At 43.9% G+C, this 7937-nt stretch overlaps 1 long non-coding RNA gene across 1 annotated transcript; it reads right to left on the reverse strand.

Annotated features, from left to right (window-relative positions):
* Positions 1 to 4365: 4365 nt before the first annotated feature.
* LOC139079594 (uncharacterized) lies at positions 4366 to 7485 on the reverse strand. Its single transcript, XR_011533338.1, has 2 exons — positions 6420 to 7485; positions 4366 to 4901 (listed from the first exon to the last, which is right to left on the reverse strand). It is a non-coding gene; the product is annotated as an uncharacterized lncRNA (long non-coding RNA).
* Positions 7486 to 7937: the final 452 nt, after the last annotated feature.

Consider the following 7937-nt stretch of genomic DNA (forward strand, 5'->3'; position numbering starts at 1 on the left):
TTAAGTAGTTGTGCCGTTTTATGTCTCATCAGCTCTGGGTGAGGGTTCCAGTTTCTCTATCCTTGCCAATATTGGGTATTGCTGGTCTTTTGGTGTTGTCAGAGGGTGTGAAATTGTATCTCTTATGGCTTTAATATGCATTTCCCTCATGACTAAAAATGTTGAGAACCTTTTCATGTGCTTATTCATCTATCTTCTCTTGTGATGTATCTGTTCAAGTCTTTTGCTATTTTTTTAAACTGGTTTGTACCTGAAGCATTCTTTGCTGCTAAGTTACAGACACAGACTCCAGAAGCCCACCTCGAATTCACCTGGCCCTGGCACACAGGTTCAAGGTAAGAAGAAAGGCCAGGTGTCTACAATCAAAGGATCTGAATCTACTTAGGACTTAGGCCACACAGGATGATGCAAGTATTGCAAACTCTGTCTTTTGAACTTAGACATGACACAGTGTACCCAAAGAGCAGAAATTCTGAATATTATACTACAGTCATGGTTCTCAACCTTGCATACAAATTAGAATCACCTGGAGAGTTCTTATTACCAGATGTTCTGATTTCACTGGTGGGAGAGTGGTCTGGGCACTTGCAGTTGTAAAAGTTTTCCAGGTGATGCTGATATGCAGCCAAGGTTGAGAATCACTTTTCTAAGAGGAGAGACATTCACTCATTACTGAGCATCTGCTATGCTATTTTGCTAAACCATCCCGCTAATTTGAGCAGGATATTAGGTATCCTTTTCACATTGGTAAGTTGTTTAGAGAAGCTGGAGATTTTTATTTATTCATCAATATCAAGTGTCAAACTGCAGAATGTGGACTACGATCAGTTAGTTTTCTTTCCTGGCTTCATAACTGTCTCATGACCTCATCTCATCTATAATAATCATGTTTGAGATAAAGTGAGGATTTAGCCCTCACAGTTCTAGACACATTCACCCAGCAGTTAAAATGAGGTGTAAGAGCCATCTTTTTTCTTGTCTTAAGCTGATGTGGAGACATCCCATGTGTTTGTAACTTACCACTAAGTTCCATCCACCAAAAGGGCAGATTTCAAATTTGGAAAAGGTTGTGCAGAAGTTATGCTGAAGAGCAAGGATCAGTAAACTATAGGCAGCGGGCCAAATCTTCCTGTGGGCTCAATCCACTCCACGCCTGTTTTTATAAAGCCTGTCAGCGAAGGATGGTTTTCACAGTGTCAAATGACTGAAAAAAGTCAAAATGAGAAGAAGAAGAATTATATGAAAATCAGATTTCAAGGTCAATAAAAATTAGTTGAAACACACCATTTATTCACATACTGTTTATGGCTACTTTTGCACTCCAATGGCAGAATTGGGTAGTTGCATCAGAAAGTATATAGCCCACAAAGCCTAAAATAGTTACTATCTGGCCTTTGACAGAAAAGATTTGCTGGCCCTGGTCTACACAGAGACTCTCTGGATGGAGGAGGAGGAGAGTTGGAGAAGTTAGGAATGTGTAGATTTTGAGTCTTTCGCAAAGAGTGACCCTGTCTCCTCCCTTCCCCACTAGGCCAAACTCTGAGAGACAAGGAATAAATAGTAGCAAATAATAGAACTTACATTCGTTTGGGTAATCTGAATGTAGAGGGTCGACCCCCTTCCTGGTTAGAGCCCCAGAATAAGTGGCTTCATGGTAAGTCCAGGCCTCTGGTTCTCAAAGCCTGGTCCCCAGACCTGTAGCATCAGTGTCCCCTGCGAGCTTGTTTGAAATGTAAATTTTTGAGCCTCACTCCAGAACCACTGAGTCAGAAGCTTCAGGAGTGGGGCCCAGCATTCCGTGATTTAACAAGCCCTCCTGGTGGTGCTGAGGCACGGAGGGGTCTGAGAAGGTAGGCAGGCAGGGCCTCAGAAGGCAGCCTGAAGTCCCCGTGACTGCATGGCGTGGGAGATGCTGACTCATCCCCATGTACTGGAGAGGGGCACAGAAGTAGCTGAGAGAGAGCTGGATTCAAAGTCACATGGCTGGGATCAAAGGAAGGTGTGATAGCAAAGCATAGGACAGGGACTGAAGACCAGCTGCGGAGAAGTACATAGTGGTGGCAACATTTGGAAGCCACGCTGAGGAAGGAGGCAGGGTTCTCAAATGACTGAGAGTGGTTTTTGGCATGCTACAGAAATAACAGAACTTAAGGTAGAGGAAAAATAAAGTTTAATCCCCCCCAAGCTTTATTGAGGTATAATAGACAAAGAAAAATTGTATATATTTAGGATGTACAACATAATGATTTGATACACATACACATTGTAAAATGATTATTACACGGGCCCGGCCCCGTGGCCCAGTGGTTAAGTTGGTGTGCTCCGCTCCGGAGGCCCAGGGTTTCGCCAGTTCGAATCCTGGGTGCGGACATGACACTGCTCATCTAGGCCATGCTGAGGCGGCGTCCCACATGCCACAACTAGAAGGACCCACAACTAAAAAAATACGCAACTATGTACCAGGGGGCTTTGGGAGAAAAAGGAAAAATAAAATCTTTAAAATAAATAAATAAATAAAATGATTACCACAATCAAGCTAATTAACAAATCTATCACATCACGTAGTTACTTTTTTTCCCTTGGTGAGAACACTTAAGATCTACTCTTAGCAAATTTCAAGTGTACAATACAGTGTTAACTATAGTCACCATGCTGTGCCTTAGATCCCCAGAACTTATTCATCTTATAACTGAAGGTTTATGCCCTTGGACCAACATGTCCCCATTTCCTCCACCCTCCAGCCCCCCGCAACCACCTTTCCACTCTCTGCTTTCGAGAGTTGAACATTTTATACGAAGGAGCTTATACAGTACTTGTCTTTCTGTGTCTGGCTTACTTCACTCAGCATAATGTCCACTAGGTTCATCTGTGTTGCTGCAAAAGGCAGGATTTCCTCCCTTTATTATGGCTGAACAATATTCCATTTTACATATATCACATTTTACTTATCCATTCATCTGTCAATGGACATTTAGGTTGTTTCCATTACTTGCTTATTGTGAATAATGCTGCAATGAACATGAGAGTGCAGATATTTCTTCAAGATCCTGATCTCAATTTTTTGGCTATATACCCAGAAGTAGGATTACTGGATCACATGGTAGTTCTAATTTTAATGTTTTAAGGAACTGCCATACTGTTGTCCACAGTGGCTGCACCAGTTTATATCCCTACCAACAGTACACAAGTTTTCCCTTTTCTTCTCATCCTCACCATCACTTGTTATTTCTTGACTTTTTCATAATAGGCATTCTAACAGGCGTGAGGTGATATTTTGTTGTGGTTTTGATTTGCATTTCCCTAATAATTCGTGATGTTGGGCACCTTTTCATATACCTGTTGGCTATTTATATGTCTTCTTTGAAATAAAGTTTCATTTCTTGAAATAGAGATTTGTGAACTGAGATTTGTACTTTCTGTATCCTTAATAAATGTTGGGGGGCCGGCCAGGTGGCACAGCGGTTAAGCGTACACGTTCCGCTTCTCGGTGGCCCGGGGTTCACCCGTTCGGATCCCGGGTGCGGACATGGCACCGCTTGGCAAAAGCCAAGCTGTGGTAGGCGTCCCATGTATAAAATAGAGGAAGATGGGCATGGATGTTAGCTCAGGGCCAGTCTTCCTCAGCAAAAAGAGGAGATTGGCAGCAGTTAGCTCAGGGCTAATCTTCCTCAAAAAAAAAAATAAATAAATAAATGTTGGTTGGTTCTTTTAGGGACAATGCAGGGATATAAGGACTAGTCAGGGGGAAAGTTTGAGATCTATACAGCCAGCTGGTAGTAAACTGTTGTGGAACTATGATCCCAGACTCTGCACTTAAGAACAGGAGTTAGCTATTTGTAACACCTGCATTGCACGAAGGAAGGAAAGAAGGGAGAACTCACCCGACGGAGGTTAGGACCACCAAGCTCCAATTCCTTAATCCATCCAAATAGAGATTTCCTTTTATCTCTGAGTAAAACCTCAGATTTTCCTCCAAACACGCCCTTGAGACCACAGTGGAGGAGGCCATGTGACACAGGTAGGGAAGAGGAGACACTGTAACGACACTCTGCAGGGGACACATCTTGTAGTCAAAAGTTAGCCAACTTCAAAAAGGCTATTTGGTTACAAAACTCTATAGATAAACGATCTCATTTCTTTTAAAAAATCACAAGGAAAAAAGGGTAAGAAAAATTCCATAGATTAAAACAGACAAGAAATATTGCAACCAGTTGGAAAGTAGAGATCTTGTTTGAATACTGATTTGAACAAACTGGAAAAGAACGAGACAATTGAGGAAGTGCGCACTCCGGATGTTTGATTAGACTAAGCGAGTTTTTGTTAACAGTCTTACATGTGGGAATGGCATCGCGGTTATGTTTCTAAAATAATTCGTATTTTTTAGAGCTTCATTCTAAAGGATTTATATGAAAAGATGTAATCTCTGGGCTGTGCTTCCAGATACTGGAGGGCAGGCGGGCGGAGGCAGGGACAGAGGAGGCCAGACTGCGCGAGGCTTCGGGAGTGCTGTAGGCTGCTGAGGGGGGTCTGGGTTCACTACACTGTTCTCTCCCCTCTGTTTACATTTCAAAATTTCCAAGATAAAAAGTCTTGTTTTTTAAAGAAGACTTTTTGAAAGAGTAATAATAACATTTATTTAAAGGAAGTCACAGTTATTTGTCCAATAAAGTATTTAGAGTCCTTGTAAAAGCCTTACAGTATTAGTGCGGGTGAGTGAAACATTAAAGATGGTTTTGCTGATTGGGGTTTGCCTGCAAGGTACTGCCCCGTGCTTTATTAGGGAGGAGCTGCTTTCCTCACCGTGTGCTCCACTCTCGGGATAGATGAATCCACATGTTCCTACCTGCGCGTTCACTCGGCTGTGAATATGCCTTTCCAGGGATGGCTGCCGTTCATCATCACTGTAGGATAGAGGAGGTGAGTGAGAGGAAGGAGATCTTCCTGGTCGGCAGCTGCAAACCACCACTGCAAGCAAGGTAAAGACTGCAAGAGGGGCTGGCCCGGTGGTGTAGTGGTTAAGCCCATGTGCTGTGCTTTGGCAGGCTGGGGTTCGCAGGTTCAGATGCCAGGCACGGACCTACACACCGCTCATCAAGCCATACTGTGGTGGCATCCCATATATAAAGTAGAGGAAGATTGGCATGGATGTTAGCTCAGGGCCAATCTTCCTTATGAAAAAAAAAAAAAAAAGACTGCAAAGAATCCTATAGGCAGGGTAGGCTCTGAGGTCTCCCAGTTCACACAGTTCCTCCAGGGGTTATCTTGCATCTCCATGTGGTTCTCTAAGAATACTTCTCTGTGGATGTCTTTTTGTTAGTTAAGGATGCCACTTCTTTTTCCAGGCAAAAGCCACTACAGAGCAGTGAAAACTTAGGGGTTCCCTTTCAGGCTATTGTGGTCCTGAATGGTATCTTTGATTCGCAGAGGACTCAGGAATACCTAGTTTTTAGCGCTTTTGATGTGACTGTGGCATTCTCCAGGCAGGCTTGCAATGAGATGTGTGTATCCACATGGGTGGTCTGGTACAGAGTACAGCTGTGGGAGTGCCCAAAAGAATTGAATAAGGCTGAGGAAATAGGCTTGGCAAGTCTTTCTCCAGAATTGCTTGTGTACCCAGTTCCCCAGCGGGAACGGATGTCTTGACACGGAGTCCAATCTTGGCCTGGAAGTCTGCTGAGGCCCATGGTCCTTTAAATTACACTTTGCATGTACATCATGACAATTGAAAATAGCTCAGCTATTTAAGGCTGTCTTGTTGCAAAGTTTACTCAGTACTTGCTTTGCAGTCTATTTGCCTGAGTGTTTTGGGTGATGCAGAATATGTGGTTGAAATTTGATGTTTAAGTTTTTATATACGTGTTGGAAAGTTTGTCCTGTAAAAGGAGAACCTTGATCCGAATCTATATTAAGAGAAATTTTCCAGGTTGGAATTATAATCTTTCTTATCAAAGGTAATAATATTTACTTTCCTGCAGGGAGATGCTGTGAACCATGCAAAGAATAGTTATTTCTTGCTGCCTAACAAACCACCCCAAATCTCAGTGGCTTAAAACAGTAATATATTATTGTCACAAATCTGTGGGTCAGGAGTTAAGTTCAGGCTTGGCTAGGTGGTGATTCTGTTCCACATGACAATAGCTGGATCACTCAGGTGCATTCTCAGGCAGCTGGGCAGCTGCAGGTGCCTTAGTATCCTCCACATGGTCTTTTTCTCCACCTGGCCACCTTGGGCTTCTTCACAGCCTGGTGGTTTCAAGTTAGTCTCATTCTTACATGGTGGCTGGCTTATAAGAGGGCATCAAACCAGTTCTGTTAAAGGCTAGGCCCAATACTGGACCAGTGACACTTTTGCCATCTTCTTTTTGCCAAAGCAAGCCCAAGGCCAGCCCAGACTCGAGGAACGGGGAGGTAGACTTTACCTCTTGATAGAGGAAGGGTGTGTGTGTCCAGGGAGGGAAGGAATTGATGAAAGCCATGTTTGGAGACAATCTACCACAGTCACTTCTCTCCCACATGTAAAATACGCTCGCACCTTCCCCCAAAGTCTAATTCCATTAAGGCGTTGGTTTGAAGTCCAGGATATTAAGATCTAAATCGGGTCCAGCTGTGAAGGAGGCTCCTCAGCTCAGCTCTTCAGATGCAGAGGGCTGCGCACAAGAAGGACAAGTTCTCTTTCCTGCACACTTTCAACATGCAGTGGTGAGGCAGGGATAAGAGAACCACATTAGACGCTATCCTTTACAGAGCCAGGGAACAGCACACAGCAGTTACCGACTCATGATGATCCTGAGAGGCGGAGAGAGAAGGAGAAACATAGAGACATATAGAGAGAGAGAGAGATGGGTACACGTATATACAGACAGAGAGACAGAGAGGCTTATTACAAGGAATTGGCTCACGCGATTATGGCAGCTGAGAAGTCCCACAACCTGCCGTCTGAGCTGGAGACCCAGGAAAGCCGGTGTGCAATTCAGTTAGAGTCCCAGCGCCTGAGACCCCGGGGAGCCACGTGTAACTCCTAGTCTAGGGGCAGAGATGAGATAGCGGTCCCGGCAGCTCAAGCGGTGAGGCAGGAAAAACGGGTGAATTCTTCCTCCCTCTGCTTTTTGTTCTATTCAGGCCCTCAAAGCACTGGATGATGATGCCGACCCACAATGGGAGTCCACCAGTTCAAATGCTAATCTCATCCAGAAACAGCCAGAAAAGCTGTTTGATCTCCGCACCCTGTGGCTAGTCAAGTTGACACATAAAATTAACCATCACACACGGTATGGGTGTACCACAGTTCATTTAATCATTCATCTATTGAAAGACACTTGGGTACTTTCTAGATTTTGGCTATTGTGAATAAAGCTGCTATGAACATTCATGGACATGTTTTGTTATTGTTGTGAGGAAGATTGGCCCTGAGGTAACAGCTGTTGCCAATCTTCCTCTTTTTGCTTGAGGAAGATTGTCGCTGAGCTTACGTCTGTGCCAATCTTCTTCTATTTTATATGTGGGATGCCTCCACAGCATGGCTTCATGAGCACTGTGTAGGTCTGCACCCAGGATATGAACCCACCAACCCCAACCCACTGAAGGGGAGTATGCGAACTTAACCACTATGCCCCCCGCCCCCCGCCCCCCCCCCTCCATGGACATGTTTTTATGTGAAAATAAATTGTCATTCTTCTGGGATAAATCCTCAAGTGTGAAATTGTTGGGTCACATGTTCAGTCCATTTCTGGTTTTAGAAGGAACTGCCCAACTATTTTTCTGAGCAGCTGTGCCATTTTACATTCTCACCAGCACTGTTTGAGTGATCTGGTTTCTCTGCATCTCACCAGAACTTGGTGTTATCACTATTTTTTGTTTTAGCTGTTCTGAATATTTCAACAATCAAAATTCGTTCACAAATTTCCAGAATGTTCCCTAGGTGGAACTTTGCTTCTATC

This window comes from Equus przewalskii, chromosome 26, assembly GCF_037783145.1.
Source record: "Equus przewalskii isolate Varuska chromosome 26, EquPr2, whole genome shotgun sequence".
In the NCBI taxonomy this organism is placed as follows: Eukaryota; Metazoa; Chordata; class Mammalia; order Perissodactyla; family Equidae; genus Equus; species Equus przewalskii.